Below are 16117 nucleotides of genomic sequence, written 5' to 3'. Positions count from 1 at the left end.
AATGGCTAAATCCAGGAGGCGGAGCTTGCAGTGAGCTGAGATCCGGCCACTGCACTCCAGCCTGGGCGACAGAGCGAGACTCCGTCTCAAAAAAAAAAAAAATATATGGTACATTTAAGAACTCTGAGTTCCTAAATAACATTTTTAATTCATACATTATAGAATTTAATATGTTACTGCTCCTTAAAAATAGAATCTCAGTATTTGAAACCAATACATGAATTTTGGGCAAGAAATTCAGTGTCCACATAAAAGGCTGACTGTTACTGCAAAAACGTAATGTTGCACACTGAAATAAGGTGACTGAAAGACATTAAAGCATGGTGGACTCATCTCTTAGACTAGGCTACATTTGATAAAGGTTGACTTGATTTTCTTTCCTGCTAAATGATTGTCTTATCACTGAAACTTCAGCAAAACTTAAAATAACCATGTTAAGAAAACATATAAAAAATAGAACCAGTGTCACAGTAAAATCAACAGAGGATTCAATATGCCATATGTTCAATAGCTCCAAGGGAATATTTTAATTATTATTTCACTTTGTCTTAAATACAACAGGTGATTACAAATATAAAATAAACATTTGTGAACAAAAAATTAACCAAGTTAAATACATCATTGTTAACAAGGGTAGATGCCAACAAATGGAAAATGTCTTAATTGCCAACACTCACTCTTACTTTAATATGTTCATGTGGCCATGTCTCTAGTACTTATTTTCATGCAATTTTATTTCTACTTCTTTTTTTTAACATTTAAAGGGCTTGAAATAGAAATGGAGAACATCTGTTTCAAAAAAATAAATTGTTCTTTAAAATGTCATCAAAGGAATTTAAAAAGCCAATCCTTTTCCTATTTTAAAAACTTTAAGTTTTAATTTTAAAACCACTATGCACACTGGGGTAACTTTTATGGAAAGAAGTAAAGAAAACTGCATGTCTTCATTGTTTAACAAGGATATCCATTTCTAGGTAAGTTAACTGATACTCCCATGCCAAATGAACACTCAAAATGTTTAGTTTCATTTTATAAACTAATGTGTCTTGTCTTTAGTCAGTGGAACCAGAAAACATTTATAATTACTAACTATGATCCATTCACAAATGTCTGTCATCACTGCTGAGCTACTGATCATTCATATTGAATGGTAAATCAAATTACAGATTGAAGGCACATTTCTGAGAGTATGATGTTAATAATAAGCTTTGACTTTTAAAACCTCCAACTGATATTGACTGGATCATGTCCTACCTTGTATTTATCACTCTATTCTCCTGTTGAGCCTCTGAAAGAATGAAGCCCTACCAACATCTTTCTTTTCACCCAGTGAGCCACAGTTTGGACTTATAAACTCCAGAAAAATGAAATAATGAATTTTAATTGTTTTATGCAACTGTTTACAGCAATTTGTTACAGCAGCAGTAGGAAATTAACACACTGATAAAATGTGATTTACCAGACTAAATGGTTAAGCACTCACCTATAAACTAAAAATCAACATAGAACTTAAGATATTTTAGTGAGTAAAACAAGCAAACTTACACACATGAAATACACAACACTAAAATATTTTTGAAGGCTTTCAAATTACAAAGAGTAATTTATATTATAGTAATAATTCAGGTTTATAGTATAGGAATAAGAATGAGTTAAACTAAATATTCCAAATCAGTACAAGGTATTTCTATTCTTTTTTTTTTTTGAGACGGATTCTCACTCTGTCACCCAACCTGGAGTGCAATGGTGCAAACTTGGCACACTGCAACCTCCGCCTCCCAGGTTCAAGTGATTCCCCTGCCTCAGCTTCCTGAGTAGCTGAGATTACAGGTGTGCCACCACACCTGGCTAATTTTTGTATTTTTAGGAGAGACGGGGTTTCACCATGTTGGTCAGGCTGATCTCAAACTCTTGACCTTAGATTCCTCCTGCCTCAGCCTCCCAAAATGCTGGGATTACAGGTGTGAGCCACCATACCCGCCCCAATACAAGGTATTTCATTGAGGACTTCTTGAATGTCTCCTAAAATTTCTAAATACAATTAGATACACAGATTATAATGATTTGAATTTAGGAAGATATTGTAACATGTATATTTCCTATATATACAGAACCAGTACAAATTCATACTTATAAAATTATATATTATCTGAATAGTTATGTTGAGTTTTAAATACCTTTATTTTATTTTAGGGGTTCTTACAAATGTTTCATTTGTGTTATACAAAAATGTAGATTACCAGAAATATAAATGATATCCATGAATACAGGATTCAAAAACAGAAAAGCTCCAATAGAATCTGTTGATTACCTAGTCTTCTTCATCATGCTGCCATTTGAGTCATTTATACACTTACAAAGAAATGAGATTAACCAATAACTGGGAATCCAGAAACTCACCTCTTCTCTTGTAGAAGTAAATAATTGAGATTATGTCATGCCCAAAAGTATTGTGTGAATCAGTAACACACTACAGCATAGGCACTTTCATTTATGTTAGTTCTTTTTTTAATAATTTCAACTTTTATTTTAGATTTGGGGGTACATGTGCAGGTTTGTTACATGGGTATATTGTGTAACTCTGAGGTTTGGGGTACAAACAATCCCATCATCAGGTGGTGAGTATAGTACCCAATAGTCGTTTTTTGTTTTGTTTTGTTTTGTTTTTAAACCTACATTTTATCTTTTATTTTTATTTTATTTTATTTAACTTTAAGTTCCGGGATACATGTGTAGAATGTGCAAGTTTGTTATGTAGGTATACATGTGCCATGGTGGTTTGCTGCACCTCTCAACTCATCATCTAGGTTTTAAGCCCCACATGCATTAGGTATTTATCCTAACGCTCCTCCTCGCTCTGTCCTCCACCCCTTGACAGGCCCTGATGTGCGTTGTTCCCCTCCCTGTGCGGACTACTATGCAGCCGTAAAAAAAGAATGAGATCATGTCCTTTGCAGGGACATGGATAAAGCTGGAAGTCATCATTCTCAGCAAACTAACACAAGAACAGAAAATTGAACACTGCATGTTCTCACCCAACAGTAGCTTTTTTTCCCTCCCACTCCCATAGTAGTCCCCAGTGTCTATTGTTCCCATCTTTATGCCCAGATATATATGTTTAGCTCCCACTTATAAGAGAGAACGTGAAGTATTTTGTTTCCTGTTCCTGTGTTAATTCACTTAGGACAGTGGCCTCCAGCTGCATCCACGTTGCTGCAAAGAACATGATTTTGTTCTTTATTATGGCTGCATAGTATTTAATGTTGTATATGTACCACATTTTCTTTATCCAGTTCACTGTTGATGGGCACCTGGGTTCTATGTCTTTTCTATTGTCAGTAGTACTGTGATTAACATATGAGTGTGTGAGTGTTTTTGGTAGAAAGTTTTATTTTCTTTTGGATATATACCCAGTAATGGGATTCCTGGGTCAAATAATAGTTCTAAATTCTTTGAGAAATCTCCAAACTGTTTTCCACAGTGGCTAAACTAATTTACATTTCCATCAATGTGTATAACTGTTCCCTTTTCTCCAAGACCTCACCAACATCTAATATTTTTTGATATTTTTAATAATAGCCATTCTAACTGGTGTAAGATAATTCTCATTGTGGTTTTAATTTGAATTTTTCTGGTGATTGACAATGTTAAGCATTTTTTCATGTGTTTGTTGGCTGCTTGAATGCCTTTTTTTTTTTTTTTTTAAGAAGTGTCTCTTCATGCCGTTTTGTCAATTTTCAATGGGGTTGTTTTTCGTGTGCTGAATTGTTTAAGTTCCTTATGAAATCTAGATTAGTTTTCACTCAGTTCTGAAATGTATAGAAGCCTGAAAAATCAGAGGGTTAACTCTTTGTTGTTCTAGTTTAATTGAGCATAAATTATAATTAATGAAATACTTTATGTGTATCTTCTATTAAATTCAGGAGAACCTACCCTCACTCTTTTTTTCTATAAAAGTGGCAATAACACATTTTAGTAAAATCTCTAGCTCACCTAAGGCTAAACAACCTTTCAAAGCAATAACATTTGCATGACTATAAGCATTTCAGCACATCTTAGCTGGAGTGTGAAATAATTTGGTATGACTATGCCATTTTAAAAATAAAACATTACATTTCATGTCTTGGGAATATGATTTGATTTCAATCAACAGTATATAAAACTGTACCAATACATTCATCTTTAATGTAAAATATATGTGCCTATGCACATATGTGAATACAATGGTGATTTAAAACATTTTTTGATTCTTATATATTTTCTTGTTTCCTTTGCTTTACTTTTTTAATTGCATAAAATTTTGTTAATATCAATTATTTCAATCATTTTATTATAAGATATGGGATTGAGTAGAAATGCTGTCTGGAATTTGGCAATCTAGGTGAAGGACTATTAATAATACTAATAATCATAATAGTAGTATTGGGTATAACTGCCATATTCTGAAATGTTATGAATTATAATACATGAAAGTTATAACTATAAATTATAATAGTCAAAGAAGAATAAACCAGATCTCATGGAGACAAAGTGATTGCACTGTAAAACATGGGTAGTACACCTAGTCTCATAGTCGGAGTATCTGATCCTTAAATACATTTTTATTTCACCATATCCTTTTATCTGATACATTTAAACTACCATTAGACACACATGGATCTTAATATATCATAGACGTGCATGTGTAATGAGAAACAAATAGTTCACTGATTTCCTCAAATACAGGAAATGCTTGTCAGAGAAGCACTGTTCTCACAGTAAAATGCAACAAAGCACAGGAGCCTATATTGCAAACCTGCAATCCAGGCTGCATGTGTTCCCATCTTGGTTCTGCCACTTCTCAGATGTGCAACCTTACGCAAATTACAAATGCCATCTCTGGGCTTCAGTTTCCTCTTTTCTAAAATAAAGATGGACAACATCCTTATCCCACAGGGCTATTATGAGAATTAATAGTTACTATCTCGGAAATACTTATAACACTACCTGGTGCATATTAAGCACTGTAGAGGTATTTGTTCAACAAATGAAAAACAGTATTAAGTCTCAAATCAACTGTCAATCTTAAAAAGAACCAGTTATATTCCAAATTCTAAAGAAATATATAAGAAATGCAGGACAAAATATTTTTCTTACATCCACGCCACTCTTGAAAGGAGACTGACCAAAGATTATAGACTGCTCATCTGTTTATTCATAGATATAATCAAACAATTTAAACCTTCTCTTTCAACATTATGATGAATGTCATGGTAGCAGCAGTTAAGAAAGCAAATGCTTGTCAAAAAAGTTCTTGAGGTAATATTCAGAGTGATGAGGCAGAAGTATTCATAATTTCAGCTAATTTAGAACTTTGATGCTATTCCCAATGATAGTTACCAGGAATCAAATTAATGCCAGTACACTTAGCAGGGTTTGTGTATTTTGTGTACAATTACCCACCACATGCTGGAATAAGCAACTCACTCGCTGTGTTAATTGGGTAAATCACCATTTTTATTTCACTATCCCTCAGTTTAGTCTCAGCAGTTTAGGTCATTTCTGAGGAATATAAGGGTATTAAATAGAAATTAAATGATGTTTTTTAACAAGAGAAGATACTTAAGTTCTCTACAGACAGACACTTTAAATACAGGTTCTTATATTATTAATAATATTTATCACAAGATAAATACCATCAAGCTACATCACTTGTAAGAAAGAATTTTCAATCATTATCACAAATAATAAATTCAGAATAATAACCTAGAATTAAGCACTTATGCTATTCAAGAATTCCTGAATTCTGAAGCTGGAAATTTGGGGGATAAGATATCCTTTTGGCAGCCATGAAAAGTTAAGTTTTTCTAGAAATTTAATCAGGTGCTTCTTGGCAGTCCTGCCCTTTATTCTACCCAGAAATTAGGGCATGTCATGTGAGATCTAACCAAATATTAGAGTTAGAATATAGCTCAATATGCCCTCGGATTAATGGCCATCCAGTGAAACGGTTTATCAACAAGAAGCAGCATGGGCCATTATCAGTTTTCAATCAATGAAGATTGATTTCTATACTCGACCTTGATTTTTTCATACCTCTGTCCTCATATTCTGCTTTTCTCTTTTAGCTCTGCCTATATTGTTGGTATTCTTTCCTATTCCCAAGCATAAGGTTTCAACAAAATGTGAAATCAAGGTTATGCTAATATCAATTTAGAATCAATGTTAAAGTTCTCCTCAAATCAAGTTTACCCAACTGTATATTTTGTTAGCTTATGTTTCTTCTTTATCCATATTATAAAGCTATATGAATTTTTCTTTCATTTTCATTTAGCAAAAGCACAGTCTCAGAATTGACAACACCCTAAAAGGCTCCTCTGCTGCATATCTAGGATGACTAGCCATCTAACCTTGAATATTTCCATTTTAGGGCATATTTAATACTTATCCATCCATTTAGTATACCTTTATGAAGTGCTCCTTATGCCTTAGATAATTGTGTAAAATGATAAATGCAGACCTACTGACAAAAAACTTATATTGTTACAGAATTAATAACACTAAACAAAAAACTACACACACCATTGAGGTAAATACTGTGGAGAAGTAATTCAGGGTGCTGTGAAAGTCAACAATGGTGTAACCTAACCTAGTTTTCAGTGACAAAGAAGATTTTCTTAGTAGGAAGTAATATTTAGGCTAACATGTAAGGGAACAATAGAAGTGAAATGATATAGGGTAGGGGAGGAAAAAAATAGAATTGTATTTGATAGAAGAAAGAGTATGAACTAATATCTATATTAGGCTAATCTATAATTCAGTCCAGCAAGTATGGCCTTTGGATGATCAAGTCTGGGAGTGGGTGGTATTAAAAAATGAAAAACACACACAGAGGTGAAGAGTTGGGTGATGCAGCAGAGTCAGAATCTTTGTTCTTTTGTTGTTTATATATCTGTTAAGTATCACAATGTAGAAGTTTCAGGCACAGAAGTAAAGTTATTTTGGAAGAAGGAAGTTCACGAGGAGTTGGGTCAGCAGCAAGATGCACAAATAGTGGGTGACCTACCTTTTAGAAGAGGACAAAGGCTAACATGTGAGATGGTATGCTTTTCTGTGTACTGACTAAGGAGGTAAGAGCCTTTTCTTTTTTTTCAGTCATGCCAGTCTCTTGGGGGATATTGGGCACTTGAGACTAATGATTAAGCAAACTGAAATGCAGACAGAGGTCCTCTGGTTGTGATTACAGACCAGTCGTGTTTTTTTGTTTTTTTGTTTTTTTTTTCTTTTTTCTTTTTTTTGAGATGGAGTCTTACTCTGTTGCCCAGGCTAGAGTGCAGTGGTGAGATCCTGACTCACTGAAAGCTCCACCTCCTGGGTTCACGCCATTCTCCTGCCTCAGCCTCCCAAGTAGCTGGGACTACAGGCGCCCGCCACCACACCTGGCTAACTTTTTGTATTTTTAGTAGAGACAGGGCTTCACCGTGTTAGCCAAGATGGTCTCTATCTCCTGATCTCGTGATCCACCCGCCTTGGCCTCCCAAAGTGCTAGGATTACAGGCGTGAGCCACTGCGCCCGGCCACAGATGTTCTATATAGTTCAGTGATATTGACAGCTATGCTCTTTGAAAGGACAGCTGTGTTATTTCGAAGGGCAGCTGTCAGAAGTACATTAAATAATGTCAAAGCACTGAGTCAATGTCTAGAAACCTCAGAGAAGACAGCTTTAGGTAATGTCTACCTTTCTTCCCATTGAAAACATGGGATGGTATAAGGTACACCAGTAACAATTCTGAGCATCGCCAGCCTAAAAGGAGCTTTCCTCTGTTAGTGAAGTGTGAGTCAATAAGGAGACATTTTCTCTTAGAAATGTCTTTCTCACATTAAGCCTGAGATGAATGCTTGTGTGTTGGCACTTGAAATCCTTATCCCTTTTCTTCTCTCTCCTATATCACAGGTGCTCTAGCATGACTGGCATGACAATTACAAAAAAAAAAAAAAAGAAAGGCTCTTATCTATTTCTTCCTTGGTCAATGCATGGAAAAGCATAAGCCTAGGAACTGTATTTGGCTCCTATCCCAACATGGATCTATCAAAATACAGCTTAGTTTCTACCAATGAGATGGACTTGTACAACACAGAAGATAAACAGAATTATTTCTGACAATAGCATGAAGTTATGTGGTTTTGATACAAAAAAGAATCTGTAATAGTCTCTATATTTTCCTCAATAAAACACCTACTTTGGTGCTGCAAGTAGACACGATCACTCAGTAGAGTTTACTGTAGTTCCAGATCTGGGTTTCAGTTGACATTTCTGATTATTTGAAAGCCAGTGATAAACCCAAAAACTAATGGTAGACTTCTTTACATTTTCTCTTCCAGCTCTTGTAAAAGATTTACAAGCACTATTTTTCCTCTCTATGATCTCTTCCTGTTTCAACTACCTAGATTTATGTCACTCAACTGAATAATGACATATATCAGTAAAGATAAGCCGCTGAGAAAAAAAAAAAAACATCTTGTTTACCTATTCAAAGAAGTGATGTAGAGTTGATGTGCAGTACACATTTGTTCAATGAATCAATATATGAATAAACAATAAGAAGTATCTGACTCTAGTTGTTCAATGCAAGAAAGCTTCTTGGACTATCTCTGAACCAGAAATTTGATCCCATCACTAAAGCAACATTCATATCTTAGATGGACCTTCAAATCACCCAAACTGCTCTCAGGCCAAAAATTGCATGATATATAATTGAACATTTTTTAGCTTTCAGACAATAAATAACTGATGATGACGTAAAGTGGCAAACTAATCTTACCTCCATTTTAGTCATGTATTATAATTTTGACTGCCCTTAAATAAACCGTGAAATAGGCTTATATAACACAATATTGTAATTTAGTAATATTAAATATAGTTTTCTGCCAGTGGAGAGAATTATACAAATAGTGATGGATGGGAGAAGGAAGCGCACTAAAAGTAATAATCATTATTATTAATACTTTAATCTTATTTTCATAGTATTGAAGTAATAACTTATTTGTTGTGTTCATCCTTCTCTTGGATATTTGCTATTTGTGTAATTCTCCCATTGATGAAAGCCCATATTTAGATACTATCTTATACTTCAGCTTTTACACACTCTTTTTAATCTCACCCAGATATCTCATTAGGAGATAACCAATTAACAAATTTACCTTTAGAAGTCAAAAGACAGACATATTCTACGATTCAGAAAAAAAAAAAAAAAAACACGTTTCTCCAGAAAGCTTTTAGAAAATGAATACTTCAAACCCAAAGAATTTCAGGGCTGAAAATTTGGCAGAGAAATCTCACATCACGCCATGTTATCTAAAGCAGTAAAAAAAATAAAATAAAAAACTGAACCAAAAATATGTAATGTTTTATATGTTGCTTTTTAAAAAAATATAGTGAAGGGAGAAATGTAAAGTATCTCTAAGTTCTAGGAATGCAATCAAAGGAGCATTAGATAAATAGTACACATACACACATACACAAACACACCACACATAACACACAAACGTGTGTGGGGAAAAAGGGCCCTTATTAAATATTGGAGACTTTGCAGGATAATACCTGATTTTTTTCCAGTTTTGATATTTTAAACAGATTTTAGGTTACAAAAATAACCTATTTTACACATTTAAAAACAACATGCATGGAAACGTCATATGAAAATAAATTCCACTAAATGATGTAACTAGGTTGGCAAGAAAAACCTGAAATCTAATGTTGACAAATGAAAAGTAATACAGTGTGAGGACAAAGCTATAAATCTAAATGTTGTATGAGAAATTCATACCTAATATGATATATTTATTTGAAGCCAGATAGGTAAGATGTTCTTTTCAAAACATAATGCAGTAAAGAAATTTACATAAAAGTAAATTATAAGAGATTTAAGCATTCAAAAATTTTTCTGAGAATCTTGTTGTTGTTTATTAGACAAATGTCTCTCCACAATCTGCAATGAAAGATGTAGCAGAGAGACTCAATAAGAGCAAATAATTGTTTTTATCTACAATTAAATGACATGAACTGTGAGGATAAGAGGGAAAAAAATGTGAGCCATACACCTCTGTAGCCTTTACAAAGATGGTGAGAGGAGTTTTACAAGAAAGAATACTAAATATAGACTGGTATCATGCCAACTTCAAATTGCTATATTCAGCTCAATAAAAAAGTGACATAGAAAAAAGCAATCATGAGAATGAAAATATTCAAAAAATATGTCAAAAAGCACTTTTTTAAAGAAAGCATAAAAATTACATGGAAATTCTCTATATAGTACCTTGAGAGACTAAATCTACTGCAGTTAGTCATGAGGGAAACAAATGACAATGATAGTAAGAATCTGAAAAGAATGAACTACGTTCTTATATGTCTTTCATCGGTTTGCTTGTGGGCATAAGAGTTTCTGGGAAAGTAAAATGAAACAATGACTAAAGTGCCGAGAATGAGTTATTCCTTCTTACTATCTAGAGAAGTGTAAGTTACTGTCAATCCTGAAATGATTCTTCAAAAACTTGCGTTTGCACATGCATGCTCATTTATGGACAACTTTTTTGTTTGTTTGTTTACCATGCTTCTTTGTCATCAATATAATTAAGCTTTCAGATTCAGGACTGCTCTCATTTTGTCCATTTTCCTTTGATTTTTAACCCTACAAAGTATTTAATCAACACCCTTTTGCTTATCATTTTGCATTTTACATGACAATACCCTGGCTATACTTAGCTAAACAATTAAAGGTAGATGGTGAAGACAGGCTATTTCACCATCAAGATCCTAAAAATGTAACATTAAATAGATCAGTGTTAAAATTTCACAGTGATATTTATCACTGACAACAAATCACATGAGGTGTTATTGCATGGATAAAGTGAAGTGGTGAAGGTGTAATCACGAAGAGACCCATTGTGACAGGTAATACACAAACAAGTGAAAGAAGCTGACAGCAAAGGTCCTTACATTCAGCTATAAGGAAGCTGCAAAGAACAGCTCAGGCATCTGCCGCCCTACCTCCTTTAGGATAAATTTATCCTGGGCAGGAAACACTAAAATATTTTTCAGCAAACTATAGTCTGGATAAAATTAAATTCATTCACCAGTTCTGTGGACCTAATAAAGGCTCAATAAGAATAATTTATTGATTAGAGTTTAATGAGTATCTATGGCATATATAACATTTTAAATTTAATTCAAACAGAATCCATATCAAAAGAGTGAAAATTAGTAATAAAAATAATGGTAATAATAAGTAGGGAGGGCTGCAGGAGGAAAGAGGAGAAAGGGAGATTTCCTAATATTTAAGGAAAGTTTATGAGGAGTTGGTTTTGTTAAAAATAATCTGATCCAGATTATTGCATGAGGAAAACGTGAAATAATTTCACTCTTTCAGAAAAATTACCTGAGATTTGGAGAAGCCAAATGCCAAGAGCCCATAGCTTGTCAGCAGAGAACCCCATTCTGGTTTAAACCTGCTCACTTAAGGACTAAATCCATATATAACATGTACTTGGCACCTAGCAGGTACTCAAGATGCAAAACTGAAGATATAGTCTGTTCCTTCCACACTTTAGTCTAGTGAAGAGACCCATAGAGCTCAGGAGTAGGTATAAGGGCTGTATAATCACAGATGATGGAAAAAGCAAGGACAACTCATGGAAAGCTGAAAATAGGAGACAGACCCCAAAATGGAATTAAAGTAGATCTTTTTGACAATAAGTTCATATTGTTAGTTTACTAGATGAAAATACAGCTCATATATCACAGTTATCCTCACAAAAGATAATTCCAGTATCTCTAGTACCAAGTAACTAACTGATCATAGAAGATAATGCTGTGTAAGTTCTAAAGTGTTACATAAAAAGTGTTTTAGAAAGGGAATAAGATAACTGATTTACCAGGCAGACAAATAGGAGTTCCATGATAATAACTTGTTAGACTCTATTTTATGCCCAGTGCTGTAAATAGTTTCTAGTTCAAATAGATGCTCAATGACAAATTAATGAGCACTCTCAGTTTTATAGCTGCCGTTTTGTTGACTCCAAGGTTTGTGGTCTTTGTAAGGTAGTGCAAAGTACATGAATAAAATGATGCTTATGACAGGAACAAATACTCTGCAAGTAGAAATTTTCCACTGAGTAGCTATCTCACAAACTGTTAGTAAGTATTCAGTCAATGTGGAACCATGAAGGTGTCATTTTGGCTTGCTGTACTCACACACACACAAAATGACAGTTATCCAAACAATTAAACCAGAAATAAATGTTAATCTAAATTATCTGAATAAATGGCCCAGTCGTGGAATCAGAACTCATACTATTGATATTAGAAGATCAAAGAGTTATATTTGAGAGACATATATTGAAAATTATAAAGCAAACATTCAGTAAAAGACTATTGCTCAGTATTTTAAAATTTCTACTGAATATTAAATTACTAAGTATATTTCAAAATGAGAAATTATCATCTTTGATATTCTCTAAACAAGGGTCTGGAAGACACTTAAAAGCTGATCTCTTCCTTTAGGTCTTTAGTCAAATGCCTTTTTATTAGCAAAAGTCTCTCTGGCCCCCTATTTCAAACTGTACATCCTGCTTCAACACTGCCTATACTCCCTTTACAGCTTTATTTTATTTTCTCCTTAGCAGGTAACAGTATCTAATATATTTTTTCTTTTAATATTTTACTTGGTCTATTTCTCTCACTAGAATCTAAGCCTCATCAGGGGAAGATAACTTACTGAATGAGCAATGTTGTAGAACCTTTTTGTTTCACAAAAGAAGAAAATGAGCATGTATTTGCTCATGACTTATCAGGGCTGGACCCAAATAATTGCATAGAGGTGTCTCATATATAGAATGTTACCTAAACTCAGGCTTTTAGCTGTAGGTAAAGTTGAAATCATATCTAATTGAAAGTCAGAATACCATAGTAGGAATCCTCACGTTAACCTATAAAAGGATTTCAGAAATGTCTGTGTGGGTCAGATAAATAGGTCAAATAGATCTGGAGATACCTTGTTATCAAGAGCAACTGAGAATCTCCTTGAAAGAGAACACAGCCTATATGAGGGAGGAACACACACTGAACTTGACCCAATAACAAAGCTTTAGTCACAGGGAAAGAAAGGAAATTATCAGTGAAGTGTGGGACCAGTCACTCAGATTAATCTGGGTTAAGTTTCACATTTGAGTCCTGTGAAGCAAACAGAGTTGAAAAGGAGCTTATAAGTAAAACTGAAGAAGTTGTTTCAATAAATGACTAAGGCATTAGAGCATAAGTAGCCACCCTCTAGTAAAGTATAAAATAAAAAGTAAAGTGGGAGAGACAGAGGCATTCTTGCCAAACTCGGGAATGAATTACTGTGGTAATAGTTATAAAGGGCTTCAGTGCCTCAACTATGAAAGAGGATAAAACCTTTGACCCAGCAAATTCCTGACAGGAGAGAGCAAAAACCGATGGATATAGTGGCATCTATGAGATATCAGATGTTCATAGAAGTAGCCAGCAGAAGGCTTAGAATCAGGATAAGAGGAAAGCAAGAATTAAAGGAAGCCAAGTGACAGTTGATTTGACTTTTGATTGAATTTACATTTGAACACGTGAAATATGTGCCTGGCACTCCTAAGAATACTTAGCATGTTTTGCAGAAGGCTAAGAAATGCATAAGCTAGAATATTTTAAGAACAAATTTAATTTGTTATTACTATTAATGTGACTCCATCTGTAACACCTATAAGACATAGAAATTCACATTAAAGAAAGAAGCATAAAAACAAATTGAAAATAAAAACAACCACGTCTAATAATGTTCCAAGTTTGACACGTCAATAAGGTGAAAACAGCAACAGTCTACAATATCATACTTTGTCAATTAAACTTCTGAGCACTAGTATAAACTGATAATTAGCAAGATTCAAATGTTATTGCCTTAAGAACAAATTAGGGTATTCAGGCAGAAAGTAAGTCTATAATATCTAGTAATAACAGGTAGAAGTTGGAAAATGTCATGTAACTATTACAAGCACTTTTACCTACAATCATGACAATCTTTCTTTTACATTTCTAAAATCAGCTTAATTGAGATATAATTTATATACAATTAAATGCACCTATTTTAAGTGAGTAGTTTTTCAAACACATATACCCAGGTAATTACTACACTAAGAGACAGAATATATTTATTATCCTAAAATTATCACGTGCTCCTTTTTAGTCAATCTTCCACAACTCCCCCTCTGCCAGACAGCTACTGATCTCATTTCTAACACGATAAATTCTAATATTCTGTTTGAGAACTTCATATAAATAAAAGCATACTGTATTTAATATGTTGTCTCTGGCTTCTTTTGGTAAACTTTTTTTTTAGAGCCATTTTCATTCTTGAGTGTATCAGTAGTTCATTCATTTTTATTGCTGTATAGTATCCCATTGTATGGAAATACAGTAATGTGCTTATTCATTCTCCATCAAATTCATTTTTGAAGCAGGCTCCTCCTCCACATAGGCACCCTCCCAAAATCTCCTTTAGGAGTTTCACAAATGTAAAACAAAAACTCACTCATTATTTATAGTGGAAAACTACATAAGTCACTATTAGCCTGGAGGCAAATGTTATATACTGAAAACTGAATATCTTGTATAATGCAAATATATAAAATATATACAAATTATATAAATACATTACATTGTATATAAGTTATACCTAAATTAAGCTGATTTAAGAATGTTTAAGAAACAGATCGTCATAATTGACTTCTTTAGGGATAAAAACGAGGTCATACCTTGAGGGAAGGACTACTTACAATCACAAAGAAAAGACTGATGGGCAGACTCCAATATGGCCCCAAAGATCCCAGTCTCCTGAGATTCTCACACTTCCTTATTTTGACCTGTTGTGTGTGGGCCCTGCTGAGTGACACAATTCTTCTGAGGTCATAAAAGGCAGGGTGGCATTTCTTTCTATTGCTTGTGCTTATTCCATCTCTATTTCTATTATTTTTTGTTTATGCATGTGTATGTGTGTATGTCTGTGGTTTGACAGTGGCAGACGAATTTAAAAAATAAAGATTAATTTATTTTGTGTGACTATAAAAGACACTATGTCTGTACTACTGGCATGTGTTTTGAAAAGACAAATGCTCTTGTGGAGCTATCTTAATTTTGTCTTGTTTTGCTTTGAGAGTTGTTTGCAGGAGGTGTGAACACAGGATGAAAAGATTTCATAAAGAATTCAAGGAGAGTTGTCATCTAATGCTGTATATTATTTAAAACAATGCAAACTAGACCCTCCTGTTAATGTACATTTCTTATTCATTGCAAGATCTAGTAAAATCACCTTGTTGGAAACAGAAAACGAGGTCACACCTTGAGGGAAGGACTATTTACTGTCCCAAGAAAAACACTTTGGTGGGCAGCCTCCAATATGGCCCCAAACATCCCAGCCTCATGGAATTCTCATACTTTCTTATTCCCACCTGTTGTGTGTTGACTGTGCTTAGTGACTCAATTCTACTGAGGTCATAAAAGGTAGGGTGGCATTTCTTTCTGTTGCTTATGCTTATTTCACCTCTATTTCCTACCATGTCACAGGCAGTGCTAGTGAGCCCACATGACAAGGAACTGTAGCTTAGACGTGGATCCTCCAGACTGAGTCAGTCCTGAGGTGGCTACAGACCCCAACTCCCAAACCTGACAATTTGATTGCAGCCTTGTGAGAGATTCTGAGCCAGAACCACACAGCTGAGACACCCTCAGAAACTTTTTAGTTGTTTTAATTCACTCAGTGTTAGAGTACTTTGTTGTTCAGCAACAGATAAATAGCAGAAAGCCTAACCTAGAACAAAACACAGAAACTGTAGTGATGAGTGTTAAGACTGAAGTGAGATAGAAACTTATTCTGTGAAAACTTCCTAGGAATTGGGTCTGAAATCCCCAGAAATGTAGCTATATGACACTCATGGAAAAGGGTTAATGCAAAGGAGCTGTGAGCTAAGTGGGGAGATGTCCCAGAAGGTCCCAGGATGACACATGTGAGCCAGTAGACTAAAACTTGCCAAATGCAGCAACCAATTTAATGACCCTTTGGGTACACTTACTCATTGT

Source organism: Colobus angolensis, unplaced genomic scaffold (assembly GCF_000951035.1).
Source record: "Colobus angolensis palliatus isolate OR3802 unplaced genomic scaffold, Cang.pa_1.0 Scaffold86, whole genome shotgun sequence".
Taxonomy (NCBI): domain Eukaryota; kingdom Metazoa; phylum Chordata; class Mammalia; order Primates; family Cercopithecidae; genus Colobus; species Colobus angolensis.
This window is presented reverse-complemented; position numbering follows the sequence as displayed.